Raw genomic sequence first — 24,236 nt, 5'->3', positions numbered from 1 at the left:
TATAGATTATTTAGCGAGTCAAACAACAGTGGCTTTACAGATGACAGTGTGACTACTGCTTCCTCTCGACCTCCGCGCATCTGATTCCATTGCACTGTTCAAATCATGATTAAAAACCCACTTATTCAATCTTGCCTTTCCCTCTAGTTAATATTTCTTTTATGATTTTATGATTTTATATCATGCACTTTTATGCTCATTTAAATTCTTGTTTGCTCTGTACATGTTGCTTTCTTATGTATCAGTGACAGTTATCTGATTGCATACTTAGTACTTTCTTTGGTCCTATTTCTATTATCCTCCTCCTATTCTCTATCTTACTTGTTAAGCACCTTGGGATACCCTTGGTTTTTAAGTGTGCTTTATAAATAAAGTTTATTATTATTATTATTTATTAGGTTCACTGTGGCCAACTCAGGTTGCTGCTCCTACTTTGCAAGTAGGAAATCCGAGTTGAGGTGGTGTTCCAGATTTAATTGAGATATGAAATTTCAACTTTGATTTATTCAGGAACACGCCAGAAGTCATGACAGGATGGGAACAGGATGTATTAAAAAACAGAAACATTATAATACTAGATTGTAAAGTTATTCTCAGTGAAAAACAGATACAGTGGCTTGCAAAAGTATTCGGCCCCCTTGAACTTTTCCACATTTTCTCACATTACAGCCACAAACATGAATCAATTTTATTGGAATTCCAGGTGAAAGACCAATACAAAGTGGTGTACACGTGAGAAGTAGAACGAAAATCATACATGATTCCAAACATTTTTTTACAAATAAATAACTGCAAAGTGGGTGTGCGTAATTGTTCAGCCTCATTTGGTCTGAGTGCAGTCAGTTGCCCATAGACATTGCCTGATGAGTGCTAATGACTGAATAGAGTGCACCTGTGTGTAATCTAATGTCAGTACAAATACAGCTGCTCTGTGACGGCCTCAGAGGTTGTCTAAGAGAATATTGGGAGCAACAACACCATGAAGTCCAAAGAACACAGCAGACAGGTCAGGGATAAAGTTATTGAGAAATTTAAAGCAGGCTTAGGCTACAAAAATATTTCCCAAGCCTTGAACATCCCACGGAGCACTGTTCAAGCCATCATTCAGAAATGGAAGGAGTCTGGCACAACTGTAAACCTACCCAGACAAGGCCGTCCACTTAAATTCAGAGGCCGAACAAGGAGAGCGCTGATCAGAAATGCAGCCAAGAGGCCCATGGTGACTCTGGACGAGCTGCAGAGATCTACAGCTCAGGTGGGGGAATCTGTCCATAGGACAACTATTAGTCGTGCACTGCACAATGTTGGCCTTTATGGAAGAGTGGCGAGAAGAAAGCCATTGTTAACAGAAAACCATAAGTCCCGTTTGCAGTTTGCCACAAGCCATGTGGGGGACACAGCAAACATGTGGAAGAAGGTGCTCTGATCAGATGAGACCAAAATGGAACTTTTTGGCCAAAATGCAAAAGGCTACGTGTGGTGGAAAACGAACACTGCGCATCACTCTGAACACACCATCCCCACTGTCAAATATAGTGGTGGCAGCATCATGCTCTGGGGGTGCTTCTCTTCAGCAGGGACAGGGAAGCTGGTCAGAGTTGATGGGAAGATGGATGGAGCCAAATACAGGGCAATCTTGGAAGAAAACCTCTTTTAGTCTGCAAAAGACTTGAGACTGGGGCGGAGGTTCACCTTCCAGCAGGACAACGACCCTAAACATAAAGCCAGGGCAACAATGGAATGGTTCAAAACAAAACATATCCATGTGTTAGAATGGCCCAGTCAAAGTCCAGATCTAAATCCAATCGAGAATCTGTGGCAAGATCTGAAAACTGCTGTTCACAAACGCTGTCCATCTAATCTGACTGAGCTGGAGCTGTTTTGCAAAGAAGAATGGACAAGGATTTCAGTCTCTAGATGTGCAAAGCTGGTAGAGACATACCCTAAAAGACTGGGAGCTGTAATTGCAGCAAAAGGTGGTTCTACAAAGTATTGACTCAGGGGGCTGAATAATTATGCACACCCCACTTTGCAGTTATTTATTTATAAAAAATGTTTGGAATCATGTATGATTTTTGTTCCACTTCTCACATGTACACCAATTTGTGTTGGTCTTTCACGTGGAATTCCAATAAAATTGATTCATGTTTGTGGCTGTAATGTAACAAAATGTGGAAAAGTTCAAGGGGGCCGAATACTTTTGCAAGCCACTGTAAATATAATGCAAATCAACATTTCAATGTGCTAGGCGATAAACTTTGATACAAAGTGAAAGGCTTGTTAATTTTTGTTTTCAAATTTGTAAATAATATTGCAACAATTCCTAAAAAACTGGGATATTTTTTTATAGAATTTTTAAAAAAGTAAATTCTAACAATTGTAACATTGGGATATTTTGTCTGTGTCATCCAGGTCATGGTAATCTAAAGAGCTTGGAAAGAAAAGTGACTAGACTTCTTTAATTTTCTTGAAGACAGACTACCCAACATCTTGGGTCATTTGAGCTCAGTAAGTCACATATAAGGGTGGGGCAAGGTCTCTCAATGGGTTCACCTGAAACCTTGGCTGATAGTGACCAATGTTGGGGAGTAACGGAATACATGTACTGCTGTTACGTATTTAAAATACAAAATATGACTTATGATGATTACACGACGGTCTTTTCCTGTTTGATATGTTCGGCTATGCCCTCTCTATTTTTGGTAATTCCACGCGGGTTGCTGTATCCCCATGTCAAGCCTGCGTCAACAAAACACGTATCTCAATATGTGTTGTGTCTCAATCTTGCGTCTCATAATGACGTGAAGAAGTATTTTAAAAAATGATTTAATAAAGGCAATAGGCAGAGTGTTACAGGCATCGCCGAAAGAATGTAGCCTCATGGGTAGTGTAGTCCATGCTGCAGGGAGAATGGACTGCTATACCCGTTATGTGTCTGTGAGCACGAGGGAGGGAGAAAAAGGAAAAGTACGAGCTGTCATCGAGCAGAAACGGGAGCTGGAAGCATGTAAATATCATAATAACCACTGCAGCCAAGAAGAGTACCTGATGAGCCCAGTTGTAAGTAAGCTATTAAGACTCGACTGTACACTGTGTTCGTGTTTTCCTCCGAAACAATAAGTTCCGTTGGAGCAGCCTTTCAACGCCTCTCTCTGTCTCTCGCTAGCAAAGTTAACCCAGACAACAATGTAATGCTAGTTTTCGGCTAGGAGACCGACACAGAACCCGACTTATTAGCCAGAGGTCCCTTTACTACGGTTCAGAGCCGCGGACCTGTTTTATATACGCGCCGAATAGTTTTCTATATGAGATCGCTGCAAAAAGTGCAGCCTTACCTAATGTCCACCCTACTGTTACTCATTTATATTAAGATTTAAAAATCTAGTTGGTATTGGTATGGCGAATAACCTTCGGTAATAGTAATAAATCACACAGCAATAGTACTGTGTGTATTTATGTAGTTGTAAAAAAGCATGATAATATGTTAAGTAATCCAAAGTATTTGAAATACGTTACTCTCATTGAGTAACGTAACAGAATACGTTACAAAATACATTTTGAGGCACGTATTCTGTAATCTGTAGTGGAATACATTTTAAAAGTAGCCTTCCCAACACTGATAGTGACCCACACCCGTTTTCACACCTTCGCTCATGTGATTAGGTAGAGGATCAATAGGGGCTCCCCGACCCTCTAAGGGACCCTCCCAATAAGGCTTAAAATCTGGGACTCTCCACCAATTGCTCTTAGAACTGAGGAAGCTTCTCGGATGAGAGGTGAAACGTCTTCAAGAAACTTAAAGAAGTCCAATCACTTTTCTTTCCAAACTCCTTAGATTGGGATATTTTCAAATTTAGGGAATACAATATCAGTCAATAGTTCGGACATTGTTACCATACTTAAATGCTTAAAAAACAAAGGTTTGCAACAATGCATAGAAACGACTGGCAATAAAAAGAGAAAGGAAAAAAAACCCACAGATACAGCTGAGCATACTCACATCTGAGTCATGTACATTGTGATTCTATAGCAAGCCTTAAAAAGGTCAGCTCACCTGTTGATGGGACTGATCATATTGCTATAGGTTCCTGTGTTTTAAGGGAATATCAGGTGTTTTTCTTTGTGTTTAAAGCTTATTACAAAATGAAACCACTTCTCCTACTACTCTGAATGCATATTTTATATACAATACCAATATGTGAAGCTCTCATTCTGTATGTTAAAGATTAGAACTGCTATAAGGACTTTACATAGCTTATGTTTGGCACCTTGGACATTTTTGTAAAAACAACTAGATAATCTAATGTGATATAGTTGAGCCAGGGCTAATTATAAAAACTGTATAAAGTTTCTAATTGTGACATAGATAATGCAGATGAACATCAAAAAAGATAATTACTTTAAACCCAATAAGAAATTACTATAATTCACAAGGGGCAATTACAATCTGAGACAACCAGCACAAATTAGTTATATTAATAGAATTGCACCACTGTCACAATGGTGTTTGTGATCATAATCAGGCCATAAGTATACACCACTGAAGAAGCATTTCTAAAAGGTAATTTGAAAGATTTGTTTGGCTTTAATTTATGCTATACAATCAGCTCCTTTATTCATTCATTGTGCTTTGCACACACCAGAACATATTTGTGCCTGATTGGCTTGCAAGCATAAAAAAAACCCCACTTTATATACAGTTTATCAACTGCTCTATGTCAACAAAGATAGTATGTTTAATGGGATGAAACCACAAAAATTACTCACTGTATTGGCATGGCACAGCAAAGCAGGGCTCATATTGATTTATATTTCAACTGAATTCAGCAAACTTTAATTATGACATTCTCTCTCTGTTTGAGTGCATCTTGACAGTTAGCTCCATATGTTTTTGAACAATGACATAACTGTCAGTTACTGGTGCAATTACTTTTGTGCATCTGAAAATGGGAAACTATGTATAAAAATGGCTGCAATTCCTAAACAGTTAAACCTCTTAAATTAAAGTCGACCATTTGCACATATTGCAAGTCACATATTGTTCGATTAAACCCATCCCGTTTCTTTTCTTGTATGTCATTTTACCCCACAGTCTCAATAAGGACTCTTGGTATTGAACATGTTGAAATGATACCTCAAGCTGTGTTGTATTCTCCATCACACGATATCATGCAGTATAAATGCAGTAATATAGGCATGCACATTCTATGTCCTCAGATAGAAAGAGAGATAAAAGTGAGATAATGGCAGAAGCAGAGGACTGACTTTACTGCAGATGATGCATCAGTGTAGTTGAATGGGAAGCAGGGAGAGCTGGTGGTGGGTGATGAGGATAAGATGGCTGTGGCAGAGGTGTTGGCAGGAAGACTGCAAGGATGAGTATGAAACCAAGCCCCAGGCCAGAAGTGGCCGGAAGGAAACAAAGAGCAAAAAATAGAGAGAGATCTGGTGACAATTAGGCACAGGCTCGCTCAATTTTATGAAAATGCAGTGTGAACAGACAGATATAAGAAAGAGACCAACAAAGTCAATAAATACAAAGAGCAAAAAAACCAAACAAACCCAAAACAATAAACAAACAAAAGCCAACAACAAAAACAAAGTAAGAAAACTATCAGCTCATATATGACTGTAAGTATGAGCTGAACCCAAATACTTTGGCTTAACTGCCATTACGTATCCTTTGTTACATTAATTACACAATACAGCACATAGAAACAAATATAGCAACAAAAAAGACGATAGAGGTTGAAAAATTCTGAGGTGAGTTACAAGCATTGAGCACTAGTATATGTTTGACATATATCAAATACCTATTTCTTAAAAAAAACAAAAAAAACCCTCTGCTTTAGGTCTTGTAATTGTCACAGGCTGGGTCTCTGACCCAGCGCTCTGAGTTCATGTTTGTATTTTTCTCATTTTGATATGTGATTAGTTTTTGTGTCATTTCCTATCTAGCTTTAGTTTAAGCTGTTATTTATTATTGTTCCCTTGGTTTTCTATGTTTTGGGTTCTTGTACTAGGAAGGCCCAGAGCCCAGCCATTTGGCTTTTCTACCTTTAAAACCCGGAGAGCAGCCAAATGGCTGGTAGGCTTTTAGCTAAGCTTTAGCTTCAGGCAAGTGGAAGCTAAATTGGCTAGTCATTCATATGTAAATTGGGTTGTTACCTGGGAATTCTGGAGGGAGGGGAGTGGGGGTGTGTGGATGAGGGGGTGGGGGAGCTGCTAAAAGCGGTGAGCTTCCTTTTGTTTCATCTTGATGCATTCTCAATCATCCAGGGAAACAAATCTCCAAAAGTCACCAACTTGGAGTGTTTCAGTTTGCCATCTTAGGGAGAAATCAACACACATGGGTGTATGTCCTTTGTTGCTGAGATTTATTGATAAAAACAGTACAAAAAATCAACCATTTGTACACATTTTTACAAATAATTATAAAAAGTGAGTGAGTACATTTCAACATTTTCAGCAATCACTCACAATCCTGGCACTGCCATGGTATCTGTAGTCTGCATTTACCACATGTGTATCTGTTGCAGTGAACACATCGCACAGTGGCATGATTGTTCTTGCAATTGTGTTTGACCTGACACATGGCTCTTTTTCCAGGGCTCGGTGTGGAGGGTTGTGTCAAAGGCAACTGTTCTTTTCTTGCCTTCTTCGCAGCTACATGAGAGTGAGCTAACTCCCTTGCAAGCTCCACCAGGAAGTCCACCCGTCTTTCCTTCGTCCCGGAGCATGCTTGATACAGCACATGTGCATTCAGTGCTGCCATGTCAATCATGTTATAAAACACGGCAACTGGCCAGCGCCGTGTTCCTCTGCGGACAGTGTACTCCCGAACCATCTGGTCCATCACATCCACGCCACACTTTGTTTTGTTGTAAAGGGTGACAGTGTTTGGCTTCCTTTTGGTAGTGTTATCAGTCTGAACCACGCCGTGCATGCTGCTAAGAATATAGACTGTCTTCTTCCATTTGGCCGCATACGCCGTCAGCGTGGCAGCAGATGTTGAAAACACCTAAGAAATAAGATAAATTGTTATTTCCATAGCACTTTTACACACAATGAAACACATAAACATAGAACCAGAAAAGACCTGCAACATACCTGAGTGGTGAATTCATTGCGATCTGTCTGTCTAGTGGATTGAGGAATTTCCCTGCGAATCTTGTTGACTGTGCCGAGGATGGTGGTTTTCCGTCTAAGAAGTTTTTGCGCAAGTGAAAGCGATGTGAAAAAGGAGGAGATACTGGACCTTCCCATTGCTCACAATTTGAATTTGTTCACACTGCAGATGAGGAGACTGCTTCTCCACCTAAAAAGAGAGCTTGTTTGGGGACTGAGACAGCGAAAGATGGCACAGTGTGGCGTGAAGAACAGGTGGGGACCTGTCTCCCTTTCATTGTGTGTAAAAGTGCTATGGAAATAACAATTTATCTTATTTCTTAGGTGTTTTCAACCTCTGCTGCCACGCTGACGGCGTATGCGGCCAAACGGAAGAAGACAGTCTATATTCTTAGCAGCATGCACGGCGTGGTTCAGACTGATAACACTACCAAAAGGAAGCCAAACACTGTCACCCTTTACAACAAAACAAAGTGTGGCGTGGATGTGATGGACCAGATGGTTCGGGAGTACACTGTCCGCAGAGGAACACGGCGCTGGCCAGTTGCCGTGTTTTATAACATGATTGACATGGCAGCACTGAATGCACATGTGCTGTATCAAGCATGCTCCGGGACGAAGGAAAGACGGGTGGACTTCCTGGTGGAGCTTGCAAGGGAGTTAGCTCACTCTCATGTAGCTGCGAAGAAGGCAAGAAAAGAACAGTTGCCTTTGACACAACCCTCCACACCGAGCCCTGGAAAAAGAGCCATGTGTCAGGTCAAACACAATTGCAAGAACAATCATGCCACTGTGCGATGTGTTCACTGCAACAGATACACATGTGGTAAATGCAGACTACAGATACCATGGCAGTGCCAGGATTGTGAGTGATTGCTGAAAATGTTGAAATGTACTCACTCACTTTTTATAATTATTTGTAAAAATGTGTACAAATGGTTGATTTTTTGTACTGTTTTTATCAATAAATCTCAGCAACAAAGGACATACACCCATGTGTGTTGATTTCTCCCTAAGATGGCAAACTGAAACACTCCAAGTTGGTGACTTTTGGAGATTTGTTTCCCTGGATGATTGAGAATGCATCAAGATGAAACAAAAGGAAGCTCACCGCTTTTAGCAGCTCCCCCACCCCCTCATCCACACACCCCCACTCCCCTCCCTCCAGAATTCCCAGGTAACAACCCAATTTACATATGAATGACTAGCCAATTTAGCTTCCACTTGCCTGAAGCTAAAGCTTAGCTAAAAGCCTACCAGCCATTTGGCTGCTCTCCGGGTTTTAAAGGTAGAAAGGTAGAAGCCTGGGCCTTCCTAGTGTTAAGCCCTCTGTTTTCTGCATGTCATTGTCGGGTCGTCTGTTTACCTCACCTCAGTCATAGTTCTAGTCTTCGGCTGTATTTCCACGTTAGTCATAGTCTTAGCCTGTTTATTTCCACCTCAGTCATAGTTATAGTTTTTGGTCTTAGTACCTTTAGTGTTTTGTTTCTTAGTGTTTTGCCAGTTCGTTTTGGTTTCCTGGTTTAACCCTGCCGTCATTTTAATAAAGCCTCACCTTTCTGTTAAGACCTTACTACTCCTTGTCCTCATCTGCTTTTGGGTCCTGTTTCCACACACATCGGCGCACCCCGCCGTGACAGTAATGCTACTGTGAGGACTTAAATTTCTACATTTCAGTTAGCAGGATATCATAAGGAAATGTGGAACCAAATAAACACAGACTACAAACTCCTGATCACACAGAAATCCAAAATAATTAAAACATTTTTAACGCCCCCCCCCATCATAGACTTTAAGTTGCAATTTCAATATCTCTCCACCATACACACCAACATTTTTCTTTCACCATCTAATATTTTCTCCTAATTATTAAAAGTTGCACACCTTTCTGCATTTTATTTACAAAATCGTAAAGCCCTGACAAATAATGCCATGGATAAATGTTACTGACTTGCCAACCAACTCAATTTCTCACCAATTTCCCCAATGTTTGGTTGTTTGTCCTGCTCACACTCCCTCGCTCAAAGCAGAGTGTGATTAATGGATTGCTGACTGAAAAGATGGAACATTTCTGAAATATATAAACTATATGGTATGTCACTCTACGGTCCATTTATTATTCTAAAAAGTCAATTTAAAGATCACACAGTGGAAATAAAAAAAGAGATCATGGAAATCGCTTCTGATTTAGTTTAGAAATCGAAATGACTCATGCACACAAAACACAAGTTTTAAGAGGTTATACCACTTATTGTGATGGTAGATTTGGCCAGTGGAGTGTTTGACCTTGAAAGTTGTGCCATTATTCACATCTACCAATCAATAAAACACTGCTGCCTTAAATGTAAGGCATTAACTCAATTAGATTATTCCCAATACAAATTAGAATTTTATTAAGACTGACAGCATCTACCACTACAGTGATGCACATTCTTTATTTTTTACTTTCAGTGTCTTCAGTGTCTCTCTTCTTCTGATCTACAAAGAATGAGACATATTTTTCTTTAAACTGAAAGAAATATACATCTAGAGTCACTACTATTCTAAAACTACTTATCTAGCTAGTTTTCTGGCTCATATATTTTAAATTATTTTAAAGGTTTTATCTACATTTTGCCCTACAGCTGATATTACCTGATGGCTGCATGTGGGTTCTGTAATGACCAAAATAACCGACTTGTTTCATGGGTTGAACAGCTGAACAGAAAGAATAACTTGTTGTGAAGTTCTCAGGTGTCCATACCGCCTATTCTAGAAAACCTTTTGCTCTGGGTGTCATGTGAAGGCTGTGTGCAGGCAGGAGTGGTGGTAAAAAGGACCCAATGCGCAGACACTCGGAGGCAGAAAGTAAACTCAAACTCAGATTTATTGGTAGATGGCAAGCAGCGAACTAGCAAAACTGAGAATACAAATACAGTGGAACCCCGACTTACAAATACCCCATTTAACAAAAAATTCAAGTTACGAAGGCAATTAACGGCAATATTTCTGCCCATGTTACGGCAAAATGCCCGCGTAACGAAATCCGCTGGTTCTGATTGGCTGAGCCCAGAATGCCTACAATGCCCACAATGCCTTCCGAATCATGTGACAACCCCCTTGGCTTTCGTACTTCGCTGTTCCACTTGAACGACATATTGTTGCAGTTAGCAATTAGCCTATAGCCTATTGTTCACTCAAAAGGCGCGATGGGTGCTTCGACTTAAGACAATTTTCGACTTGCGCAAGACCCTCGGGAAAAAATTAATTTCATAAGTTGGGGTTCCATTGTACTAAACTGAAAATAACAATAACCTGAACTGGCTGGCTGGCTGGCTGGCTGGCTGGCTGGCTGGCTGGCTGGCTGGCTGGCTGGCTGGCAGGCAGGCAGGCAGGCAGGTGAGGGTAGATGACGACACGGACACAGGAAAACACAGGGCTTAAATACACAGAGGGAGCAATCGGGGAATGAGAGGCAGGAGGGAAACACAGCTGGGACAAATCAGGGCTGACGAGACAAAGGAAGCAAAAGCAGATGCATTAATATGAGACACGGACTTTCAAAGTAAAACAGGAAACATAACACAGAGACGCAGGCTTGACATGGGGATACAGCAACTATGGATCACAGTCAGAAAACCGGAACACTAAAACTCTAACAAAACCCACACAGAGAACCTAAACTAAGAATAATCTTATAACCCATAAGGCAAAGCTAGAATATAATGAAATAAACAAAATCAAAGAACCAAAAACACAAAACACTGGGTCGACGACCCAGGCACCCTAACACTGGGCTCCTCTCAACCTGATGTCCACAACTTGAAACAGTACAATATTGACTTCCTAACTTTGGTACGAATGGATAATGACACCACCATCCCCGGTCGTGTTCCATTACTATAAGACCTCCAGAGGATACCAGCTCTTGACTCTATACTGAGCCTATTGAAGGCACAGTCCAGGGCCTTAACAGAAATATAATGAAAATGAGATCTCCAGTATGTTAGATAAGGATCCCATAGAGAGAGATTTCGTGCCAGATCTGTGCACAAACAACACTGCAGACCAACAGTTTGAGCTTCTGAAGCAAAACCTTACTCAACTTGGTCAGTAGTCTGATTCCAGCACTGGGTTGCAGCATTGGTTGGTTCTAGAAACCACTACATTTGAACTCCATTCATTTCGTTCTGCCACATATGGACTCATTTTGCTAGCTATTTTAGTTTTTTTGGGATGGAATACAATCAAATCACCATGGGTCAAAAACATAAAAGATAAACATTATTTATGCAGGCTCAGTTGCTTCACAGGTGAAAGTGAGCACTGAAAACACCTGTTTTGTTTTAGACTCATCCTATTTGGCACCCAGATTTGGTTTTTTCTTTTTGATGCAGAGATGGAAACTGTTTTGTTTATATCACATTTAAACAGAAAGCTATCCATAGTGACGAACAAAAATTAATTAAAAAAATTTCTAACAGACTTGCAGCAGTTTGATATGTAACATATTGAAAATATTTTTTTCCCTGACTAAGATTTTATTTTTGAAGAATTTTTAAAGAATAACATATAAAAACATGATTCCTGTAATAAAACAAACACACAAAAAGAAAAGAAAAGAAAAATTCCAAAACAATTCCAAGGCTGTCATCATTAGAAATTCAGTTTTGAAAATGACCCAAACTACCAGTCATCTGAATGGCAAAATTTTAGCAACAACAAAATAACTGTCTCACATTTATCATAAAAACTTAATTAGAGTTTGGAAGCTATCTCTGGAAAAAGCATCTGAGTTTTAGAAATCATTCATAAGTATGAAAACGAATGCCCCTGGATCCATTTCCCCAGAAATCAGTTCTGAAATCAGGTAATATTGACCACATCAAATATTTTTGAGGTTTTTAATATTGAAATATCATTTCATCTGAGAACCTGTTTAATAATCAGTTCTCTACCACTTAGATGCATGTCATTTGCTTGTAGGTTGAGCTGTACCAAACAGCTCAAACGGTAGTTTCTAAAGAGTACAAGTTCATTAGTACTGGTGGTCCACATTAATCTATTCTTGGATATCTTTCATTAACATTTTACCCTCAAAAGAAGTTACTGCGTTGGTGTAGACTATTAGATAATTTGACCCTTGGTACCATGTGTTCCTAAACACTGTAACATCACATTCTTACCCTATTTACACAGTAAATTTAAAGTAATTTGCATTTCTAGAATATTTTGCAATCTTTTGTCTCAAAATGAAGTCAGGTAAACTGTAACTGCAGACTATTGCATTACAAGCAAATATAATGTGCAATGCAGTGTATGTAGTTCAAAGTGTTACACTCAACACTGGTGGTAGAGACCTCTCAGGAGTAGGAAGACCACAACACATTAGTAACACAGAAAACACACACACACACACATGCACAAACACATGCAACTCAAAAGGCACAAGATACCAAGTCAAGTGCGATGAAAACAATGAGAGGAAGCTGTGACGGCAAAGCCAGACATCCAGACATCAGGATAATCAGTAATGGCAGCACGAGTCATCAGGAATAACAACTTGTAACATGTAGAAACAGTCAGTGACATGAAGGATCAGAGAGGTGAAAAAGTGAGTACATCAGATAATCACACATCACTGCCTTGTTTTCAGTGTAATTAGCACAGGTAATAGTCAGCTGATACTGCTCAGCTGATTAGGTGCAAGGGTGTTCTAATTGAGGTGGCTGTTTTGTACCATTCATGATGAGTTGAAAATACCTCCATGGTGAATGGGCAAGTCACATACACTTAGTGTTTCTTTGTGTGTAGCTTTTTAATGCAAATAAGCAAATTTATTCAGTCATATTCACTCTAAAATTTCAAATGAGAGGAGAAAATGAAAGATGAGTGTCTCTGTTTGTCTATCCATGTAAATCCATTGTTGTAGGGAACAATTTTACACCTGAGGAAATTAGCACATCTGCAGGAAGTCAGAACATGTTCTCACGTTCTGTTTAAAATTCAAGGAAGTGTACATAAGGCATTTTTTTAAGGATAGGGTTAAGTTTAAGTCATTGGTTAAGGGTTGCTGTGATTGTTAGGGTGTGGATAATTGTCTTAGGGAGTGATTTATTAGGAAGTCAGTTAATCCTCACAAAGAGAGACATAGGTTTGTAAAAAATGTTGAGTGTGTTGTTAGTGTTAGTGCTAGAGCTTATTGCATATTAATTACAGTTATGTTAGTCAGTGTTCTTTTTAGAATCCATAATGAAGGATCACAGACACAAACACAGAAATCCACCAGGGGATTTGCTACACATATGAATCAGAGAGAGGATTTGCACACTGCAGAGTAATGAATCCATATGGGAAATTACGTTTACATATTTATGTGCATGTTCTCAAGTGAGTACATACCAGTATTTAACCTCCCTCCAAATTCTTTTCATAGCAACAGTTACTATGCCTACAAGGCTGCCAAAGATTTATCAAAGTCCTGCAGATTCACTAGTTATGCACAACTTGAAGAAGAGGCAGCTGCTGAGATCAAATTGAGGAGAGTAATCCAAAGTCAATGACAGATCTACCTGAATCACTGACAGAGATGAAATTAAAAGAAGAAATCGAAAGAAGGGGAATATTCTGAACACCCACCCATCTAAGTCCAGATACTGCAACTAGATTCAGGGCAGAAAAGGATGTTCTGTCTGTCTGTCTGTTTGCATCATGTTGTGGTGTCCTGTGTGGTTACATTATAACTGTGTGATTCAACTCACTTTGGTGTGTGTGTGTGTGTGTGTGTGTGTGTGTGTGTGTGTGTGTGTGTGTGTGTGTGTGTGTGTGTGTGTGTGTGTGCTGCAAGTCAGAGGAGCGAGAAGGAGAGTTAGCCATATGCCAGGCCATATGGGTCTGCAGGGGTTCTGCTTTGTCTGCCTGAAGGAAAGTAAACATCTCTGAAACACACACAAACACACAAGTTAACATCGGGCCAAAATGCTGCTGTTGATGACACCATTTGATAAATACTCTCAACCCCCATGGAGACCAGAAGGGGAAGAACGACCCAAGGCTAACATTGTATTGTTTTGCAATTAATTTGCCTTATAGCATTTTACAGGACACAAAAACTAATAATCATCACACTGTGTGCACATACATATGTATAATAACACATAAAATCACACAATAGCTGCAAGCAGGTTGAGATTTAATCACAAGGAAATACTATTATATACAGTATTTATTCTGTGATGGACTGGAAAGCTGTCCAGGGTGTGTGCTTTCTTTTGTCCTGTGGCAGCTGGACAAAAGGGGGCTTCAGTACCCCATGTGACTCTGAACTGAATAAGCAGAAGAAAGCGGATGGATGGATGGATACTTTTAATATTGTTTCAATATGTTTCTTAAACAGTAATTTTCAGATGCTATAAGGGAAACAGATCATTCTCTGTTCCGATTAATGACTTTTACTTATGAAATTCCTAATTTACTAAATATTTCATAATAACTGACCTTTCTGGATGTTAACACTTCGGTATCACCTGCTAAATTTCCTAAATTTTGCATGTTAGTAAACTGTTGCCTATTGAATCTATCTAATTATTTTCAAAATAAACACAGGTCAGATTACGTTTTAGAGGTTGTTGCTATTCTTAAAACGAGCTGTGTCCAAAATCACTATTAATGAGAGCACTGAGCGTGGATCACAATGGTGGGGTTTTTTTTTATCTGAAAATACTGTTCATAAGGTTTTGAATAGCTCAAACGAACTGCTGGGTTCAACCTTTCTTATTACATCACTAATACTAGATGTGACCTATTATTTATGTGAAAAGAAAGCATTGGCTTAGTTTTGATTCTATGTTTTTCATAGCTTTTGGGAGAGCAACTTTGTTTAACTTCATCCATCACAACCACAGCCAATTCACAGTGTGGCAAACACAATACTCCCACCCAACAGAAGGCACCAAAACCCAACACACTACACCACAGAATCATCCTTCATTACCTAATGTGTTACTCTTTTTCTTTGTGTAATTTTGTGTTTATGTGCTTACTGAAGAGGAATTTCTGCAAGAATTCTGGCTGGCTACCGCACTTCTGTGAGGGCACGATAGGGTGCAGATTCCGTCATGGCTGTTTTATAACCATTTGTGTGGTGGACTGCCAGCTAACATCTGTTGCTTGGCACAGATTGTGCCAGCTTCGTTTTGCCTCCTTCATCAGTGGGTTGTTTTCATTCTTTGGCTTGTTAATGTCCACTTGGGGAGCAGGGTGGGGGGTGATTCTTAACAAAAATATGCAGCCCTTGTGAGACTCCAGCATTCTTTACCAATTTACTATAACTTTATGTCACAGTTGCCATCTGTGACCCTATCATTAATGGCTGGTATCTTTAAACAATAAGCCACCCTGCCAAGCCTTTAATGAGCTCTAAAATGTACTTATCTAATTGGCTCTATCATTCATACTTAATGGCTATTGTTTCAAAATGTAGCAAGTTAAACACACTGCAGGTAATTTTCCTTCATTTCCTTCTCTAAAATTCTTACTTTCCATGTACATTTTGTCCTAAGATTCACACCCTCCCATCCTGTCATCCTGTAATTTCCCCTTATTCATATCCTTCAATGTAGCAAATCATTTTTCTCCAGTCTCGGGGAGAAAATGAACGAGTATGCGATAATTCAAATATCGCTGGGGCCCAAGGTCATAACACATCATGAAGTAAATTGCAACTCAGAGAAATAACATTATTATAACCAATCAAAGTCTTCCATTCAAGATCATGTGCTAATATTGGTTTGGAGACTGGCATGCCACAACAAGGTGATTGATCATGTTTTTATGTTTGAGGTGAGTCTATGTACCACTGCAGAGATACATATTCACTTTTGCATGATTTCAAAATAAATCTTCCTCATTCAATATACAGCTTTAAACACAGGCTCTCAGTTTTAGTGTGGAGACTTTTGCTGTAGCTGTCAAAGCACATGTGTGGGGGTTTGCACACCCACATGCATTCAACCACACATAACCAGTATGCCTGTGTGTCTGTGTGTTTGCTGCAAATGCAGATATTTTCCTAGTGTGTTACCTTCGCGTTTGTGAATGAATGATTGCATTTTACAAAGCAAGATCAGATCAGAAGTTTTCCATAGAATGAATATGTGTGTGACAGAGAGAGAGAGAGAGAAAGTGCACAAGAGACTGGGTGTCAGTGTATTTAGTATTTTACAGTCTTCTCCTGTACCTGCTGTAAGCACTCTGGGATTTGAGTGGTACCATGTCCAATACGTGTGTGTGTGTGTGTGTGTGTGTGTGTGTGTGTGTGTGTGTGTGTGTGTGTGTGTGTGTGAGCGAGCTTGTGATACTTGGATTTCATGACAAAAATGTAGGATGAAAGGTTCTTATTTTAAACTTACTTCTCACCCCACAGCAGTTTGCACTTTAGCACGCCAGTCTTCAAACCTTTCGTTTCTCCAGGCAGATAGCATCCAATCACTTTTATCAGTTCTCTTCACATATCACCACAGTTTTCTTACTCTTTTTGCATGTTTACTATATCCCACCACTTGTCCATTCACATTTAGAAATACCTTACTACTGAACCCTTTATTCATATTTGGCATATAATTTCACACCATTTTCCCACTCATTTTGGTGAATACATTGTACATTTTGCTAGTGGTGTTTAAGCGCAACTTTGACTTAAGAATTACATTTTACAAAAGCAGAGCTATTCTGGAGAGAATTCATTTCAGTCACTGGATTTAGTTTCATTTCAACAGGTTGAAACAGAAAAAAACGAACCATTGACAGGTTGTAAATGTCAAAAACACTTCACTACAACCTCTATCCTGTAATGTGAAGCCAGCTTAACCTATCAAGGATACCTGTCACAAAAGTCATTAACTTGATAGGTCAACCAAAGGTTTATTAAACTAGCCTTGAGCATCTTCACATAAAAGGGACTGTTGGCAGGACTTGAAAAACTATTATTTTGGAGGCATTTTACGAAAACAATGCAATGTCTTCAAATCAAACTCCAGGAACACTCATTTAACTGAAAGTGTTTACATGAGTGACAAAACTGTGGCCTTGCTATTAGACTAAGTCTTGAACAGCCCTAACTAGACAACTACTGATGTTTAACTAATTCATTCAACATCATCATGCTTACTGAGATGATACAGAATATACGATTAAGACTTTTTTAGTACACTAAGTTTAGAAAGAACATAATTGTAGTCCTGTCCAAGATTATTTATTCACTGAGGTCATCTGGAAATATCTTACTTAAGTCTTACTCTAACTATTATTATGATTATGATTTTTTTTTCTCAAATTGTTAAAATTTTATTTTTGAACAAATTCAGAAGTCATTACTAGTTCTGACTGTTTGTAAGCCTGGCTACAGTGCTAAAAAAAGAACCCAAGGGTTCTCAGTGATGAAACAGTGACAAATAGTAAAATGTCCTTGCCTTACAGAGGGATTTCTTATAGTGCAACAACTTCTTTTTTCAGGCTAAATGAAGTGCTTCTTAATTAGTGAGAGATCATTTCCTCTCCAGTTTACAGGTTATCTGCTTTAGGGTAGGTGTTTAAGAGTTATTCCATGGAGTCAAGTACTTCTGATTTGAGGCTTTCTGTATCAGAGCAGCCAGAGTATCTAGAGTCGTATGCAGTGAGGATGTAACACTATTTGTAAGATAAGCGACCTCAGTGGGAGTAGAGTTTAGGTAACTGCTCTGCACTGTTTTGGCACATAGCACTGAAGAAGATAACATTTATATCCTTAAATTTAGTTACCACAATTTCAGAAAGACATCTATTGTAATGTATGTATTCCCAATTGCTGTGTATTTCATTATTCTCAATTTAAATATTATAAAGAAATGGTGTGACAAAAGAGAGTTTACAGCGAACACTATTAAACGTTTATTTCCTATATGATTTCATATGTGAGAACAAGAGTCAGAGTATGATTAGACGTGTTGTTGGGATCTTTAACATTTTGAAAGATGCCATTTGAGTCTAATAACAGACAAAATTCTGGGTTAAGGGTGTCATTTTCAGCATCTATATGGATAAATATTTTATCTGAATTGAGCATTAAATGAGATATAAAGATAAATCTGAGTGGACAGTAGATGACAACATACTGTTTTTTGAGTTTTCCAGTTCGGCAAGGGTAAGAGTTAGGCTTTCAAATTGACTAATCCTGGAATGCCTAAACCACAGGTGTCGAACTCCAGGCCTCAATGGCCGGTGTCCTGCAGGTTATAGATGTGTCCTTGATCCAACACAGCTGATTCAAATAGCAAAATTACCTCCTCAACATGTCTTGCAGTTCTCCAGAAACCTGGTAATGAACTAATCATTTGATTCAGGTGTGTTGACCCAGGGTGTTATCTAAAACTTGCAAGACACCGGCCCCCGAGGCCTGGAGTTTGACATCCCTAGCCCAGACGTATAAAGGCTCAACGGGACCCTAAGAGCCTTCATCAGGAACTCAGTGAGGATGTGGTATACAACACTGGAAGCCAACTTCAAGCCCATAGCACTGTTCGCCATCAGGCATCAGGCAGGTTCCAAGGAGTCAGCTGAATGGTTAGAAGAAGATCCAGGTTATCAACACCTACACCCTGCCTGTGATGAAGTCGCCTGTTGTGATAATAAGCTACTGACCTCAAGATAAGGGAGCTCCTGACAATGCATGGAGGATTTCACCCCAAGCCCAACACCCTGAGACTGTAGGCTAAGCAGAAAGAAGGAGGCCAGGGACTAGTTAGCAGAGGTGTGGACTCGAGTCACATGACTTGGACTCGAGTCAGACTCGAGTCATTAATTTTATGACTTTAGACTTGACTTGAAAAAATGTTCTAAGACTTTTGACTTGACTTGGACTTTTACACCAATGACTTGGGACTTGAATTGGACTTGAACCGGTTTACTTGAAAAGACTTGATATTTTACCCAAAATATAAAATTTAACATGCATATTATATAGAGATTGAAAATGTGACGTCATTCACGGGTAGAACCGCAAAGGATTCTGGGAACTCGTGGCAAGCGGTAGTAGCGCACGCAGGCTTTCAATTGAAATCAGTCACACAGCGATAAAAAGAAACACAAAAATGTCAAGAAGCCGTTGTATGATTAACTGCAATAGCCGGTCGCATGACAGCCACGGGAAGCCGACGGGTAAAGAGATCGGTTGTTATCGGATTACGTCGTTGAAGAGAAATTGTTCGAGCCATGTTTCCGAAGTAACAAAGACGCGACGGATGGCCTGGATTGCAGCCATTCAAAGATCAAATATAACGTCCCAGAACCCTCCAGCTCACAGGTTAGTCTGCTCCAAGCATTTACACGAAGGTCAGTGTTTTTTAGTAGTTAATACGTCATTTTCATAACATAATTAGTGATATAGGTTACAAGCAAGTCTGGCGCTGAACAGAAATGGTCGCGCTATGCTCCTTTGTTTATTGTGCATAAATAGTGAATTGTCCTGACACAATATTGCGTTTCGCTTCTGTTATTATGGTACATTGACAAAAACATATACTTTTATTCACAGGATAAAACAGGTTTTTTGTATCACTAATTGCCCAGTACGATTACAGCATACAATATTATTGTCACTGCTACATTTCTGTGATGGGTACCAGAAATTATTTCCACTGCTAATTAATTACCGCTGAGCTCAAAGGTCCTATTAATAAACGGTTAAGGAATGTGTATTTATGACGACAATTTGTGAGACTGGTAAACTTATGATACGTACGATGGTCTTTCGTTCTACATGGTGCATTTCAAGGTCCTGTACCCATCCGTCGGTAAACTGTACCTGGGCTTGTTGCAGTGACCTGAAGTTACTAAACTTCATGAGTGTATGCACTCACTCCAAGAACCGTATAATTATAAATATGCATATAAATATGCTACAATGAGATAGCTGACTTCATCTAACTAGCAAATGTTGTCCAGGCTACGTTGGTGATGCAGTTTTTTTTAATGTGTATGATATTTTTGTCATGCGATTTTAAAGCCGGTCCTACAACCGCATCCAAGAATAACATGCAGCTTATCTCAGAACTGTCGGTGAAAATTATTCTTGGAGCTAGGTTTAATTGAGCTGCATTTTAAAGAGGTGCAATTTCACAATTTGTGTATATTTTCTAAGTTCACTATTTTGTCATGTGTTGAGAAAAACACAGATTTTAAAATTACATGGTCTAATATTTACATTTAGCATAACTGCAACATTATTTTTTCGTTTTTTTTTTTTAAAGACTCGAAAGGACTTGAAATTCAAAGTTTCAGACTTGTGACTTGACTCGGACTTTTACACCAGTGACTTGAGACTCGACTCTGACTTGCCTGACATTACTTGAGACTTACTTGAGACTTGAGGATAAAGACTTGAGACTTACTTGAGACTTGCAAAACAATGACTTGGTCCCACCTCTGCTAGTTAGTGTCAGTACCACAGTCCAGGAGAAGACAACGAACATCCACAAGTTGTAGCAACCCCTTATTCTGTTATAGCACCACTGGGGGGGGGGTTGCCCTACTATTGTAGTAGTTGGATGAGTCTCCTAGTGGGTGTGTGAGTATATTGTGGCAGCCATTACATGCTGCTCGTGTGTCTGTTCCAAGAGAGACCTTACCATTGTAACAGCTTGCACCGGTGACTCCCCATCCCCGCACATGTATGTATGGACCGAGTAGAGCCGTGGAGACCTGGCTTGTATGGTCTTATGCTGCTAACGTCAAATAAAGGTCTGTTGTTTGATTTAGCTGACTGGCTTGAGTTATCCCACTAACCTTCACACCATATGCCCATCTGACCTGCTACCAGCTCCTTTCTTGCCAGACTGCTGTTACAAAGTACATCAGAAGGATGGCCATGACCAACCGCATGCTCAGTGAATACCTCAGGCAGCAGAAACCCAAGAAAGAGAAGCAAGAGGAGCCATCATGGAAGGATAGGCCCCACCACCAGCAGATAGAGGAAGTGTCTGTCATCCAGAAATCCTACCTGTGGCTGGACAAAGCTAGACTGGAAGAAAGCACAGGGGTATTAATCATGGCAGCAAAGGAACAAGCTTTCAGCACAAAATCCATAGAGGCTGAGATCTGCCACACCAGGCAAGACCCCAGGTGCAGGCTATGTAAAGATGCCACTGAGACAATTCACAGGGTGCAAGATGCTAGCAGGCAGGGCACAAATGAAACACCATAATCAAGTGGCTGGCAGTTCAGCCCTTGAATGATTTGAATTGCAATAAATAACTGGAAAAATTGGCGTAATTGAAGAGAGAGAGAGAGAGCGATATGGATATGTATTGCACTCACATAGAAATGACACACGAAGACAGCTGACCATTAGTCTTCTACAGTAGCAATGTTATATTTAATTATATTTTGGAAATTTGTACTCAGCAAAATGAAAATGGAAAGAAGATTTTATTTATCCCCTTAAGTTCATCCCTTAGACATTTCTCAAAAACACTGAAGTCCTGGTGCAACAAACAAGATACTTGCCCTCTTCATATGCCGGTGCAGTCCAAACATAACCTCATGACCTTATCATTAGCAAACCTATAGAGAGCATGCTATCCAGTCAACATCAGAGGAGAGGCTGAATAACAAGCTGAGGCTTTGAAGTACTAAACTGCACTGCAATACCACAACCTCTGTTTCAACCACTGCATTCCACATGTCCAAGAAATACATCAATACAATTGTAATGCTTCCTCATGAGTTAAATTTTTGTCATTCCTAATGAATAAAAATAAAAATATTCAAATCTTAGTTAAAAAATAAATGTATGCAATGGATAGAATTATATATACAAAATATCAGCCTTCAAAAACTATTTTTCAGAAAAAAGTTGTGTGTTACCTCAATCATTTCCTAGGCCTGTGGAATCAATGCTAAAGTTATTATAACCATATTGTTTTTAAACAGCCGTCATCTGCAGCACAAGCTATATTATTAGCTTTTCTGTCAGTTAGTCCTGGGATTGTTGTCTAAGCCCTCACAAGCAAAAAGAACGAAATCATACAGTGACTGACTGAAACACTCAGACTGGCAGAAACAGAAACAGAGGAAAGCACAGGGAGATTTTATAGCTTGTTACAAAGTGGAGTCCTGGAGTTTCCTATATAACACCCTGTCCATGTTTCTGTTGCTCTATTTATGCATATCTTGTTTGGAAGAAAATCTAAAACAGAGAAAAAAAAAAAAAGAAATATGTTCCAAATGCACTGAAATACTGAAGTATTTGTATATAGTATTTGTATTTGTATTCTATTTTTATCTTATTGTATATTTATTTTATTTTATTCTACTGTATATAGTATTTTATTTTATTCTATTCTGTACAGTTGTGTACTGTATTTATTCTTATTGTATTCTAATTTTTGCCTCATAACTTTTGCACTGTCCACTTCCTGCTGTGACAAAACAAATTTCCCAAGTGTGGGACTAATAAAGGTTATCTTATCTTATCTTATCTTATCTTAAAACAACGATGATTCATCAACCCAATTAAACTTGCTATTTTCCCCAGATCTTTTATTTATTCCATAACTACTTTTTTTAACCAACATTTTTTCTGCTTTGATTTACCCGTTTACCCTTTGAAACTCCATTAAAAGGAAAAGAAAAGAAAGTAACTTGTTTGTAGCTCATTGCCCTGACTGCACGCAGCAGAGAGTGGCTTAAAATCAATGAAATCCTGTTAAGACTCTCACCATGACGCTTTGGAGGGAAAAGGCTGTTCTTTGCTTTGGATTTCTACATTTACTCAGACATACATCTCTTTTATCCCCTTTGGTTGCAATAAAGCAGTATATATTTTTTTCTTCTTACTTGATGAATTAAAACATTATGTAAGACTCAGAAAGGGGTAGTGCTGGGCACAACCTATTGCCCCAGGAGTCTTGTAACAGCCTTTGCAAAATTACGTTACAATTGGTAGCATGCACACTTAGGGTTCACCTAACACTTTTCTAACCAACCATAATGGTGTAACTGGTATATTTTCCTTCTTGTGAGTCATTTTGTGAGTATGGCACAAATTATTTGTGAGTAAGAGATTTGACAGTTGTCTGGTTATGATCAGACTGTGTCAGTTCAATACCATTCCAACATTCAACATGCAGTCCTAAAAGTTTATATAGTTGTAGTCAGAGGTTTACACATAATAATCATGGGGATTGATATCATGGTAATGTTGGGCTTTTAATTATATTTTTTTAAAATGTTCTTTTTCCAGTCTGAAATGACTGTACATCATACATCTTAAATAACTTAAAAAAAAATAGGTGCAAAAAAAGATTTCTTTTGGTGTTGGATTTACATACATAAATGACCCTTACCTAGTTGCACCTCTACTAGACACTTTTGGCATAGTTCTGGATGAATATTTGACCACTTTCACTAAGAGGACTGCTGATATAAGATTGGCTAAGTGTGTGTATATGAGGAGTATGCTGTATGTGTGTGTGTGTATGGATTGGGGGGTCCCAGTCCTTTGTGGGTCTTAAAGTCTGGCTGTGTGAGTGGCTGTGTGAATGGGGAGTGGGAACAGTCCATTTATCAACCTCATAGCTTGTGCAAAGAACCCTTCCAGCATCCTGCTGGTTCTGCAGCTGATGCTCATGTACCTCTTGCCAGATGGCAGGAGGGAGAACAGGCCATGGGAGGGGAGGGTAGATTCCCTGATGATGTTGACATTAGCATCCAATGTGAGAGCAGAGTCAAAATGTTCCTGATAGATGATTTAGCAAATGTCGCAAGGGGACCAAGAGCTTACATTACCCCAGGCTCAAATCAGTCAGGGAGCAAAGAGGGGGTTTAAGTTTTTTCTTCATCAATTTGGAGAAAGCTGTCAGTCATCCAACATTTAATGGAGTCAAAGCACCTATGCAGCTTAGAAACATCTTGGGATGTAAAAGAGATATATAACCAAATATCATCTGCATAGCAGTGATAGCAAATGTCCTCATAGCTCAATGTTTTTCATATCTGACCATTAAATCCTTTCTCTAGAAGTCTTGGCTCATCAATGTAAGCAACTGCATATACAATACAACTTTATTTATATAGCACATTTAAAAACCAAAGGT

This window comes from Astatotilapia calliptera, chromosome 6 (assembly GCF_964374335.1).
Source record: "Astatotilapia calliptera chromosome 6, fAstCal68.1, whole genome shotgun sequence".
Taxonomy (NCBI): domain Eukaryota; kingdom Metazoa; phylum Chordata; class Actinopteri; order Cichliformes; family Cichlidae; genus Astatotilapia; species Astatotilapia calliptera.
The sequence above is the reverse complement of the archived record's forward strand: the minus strand, read 5'-3'. Positions refer to the sequence as shown.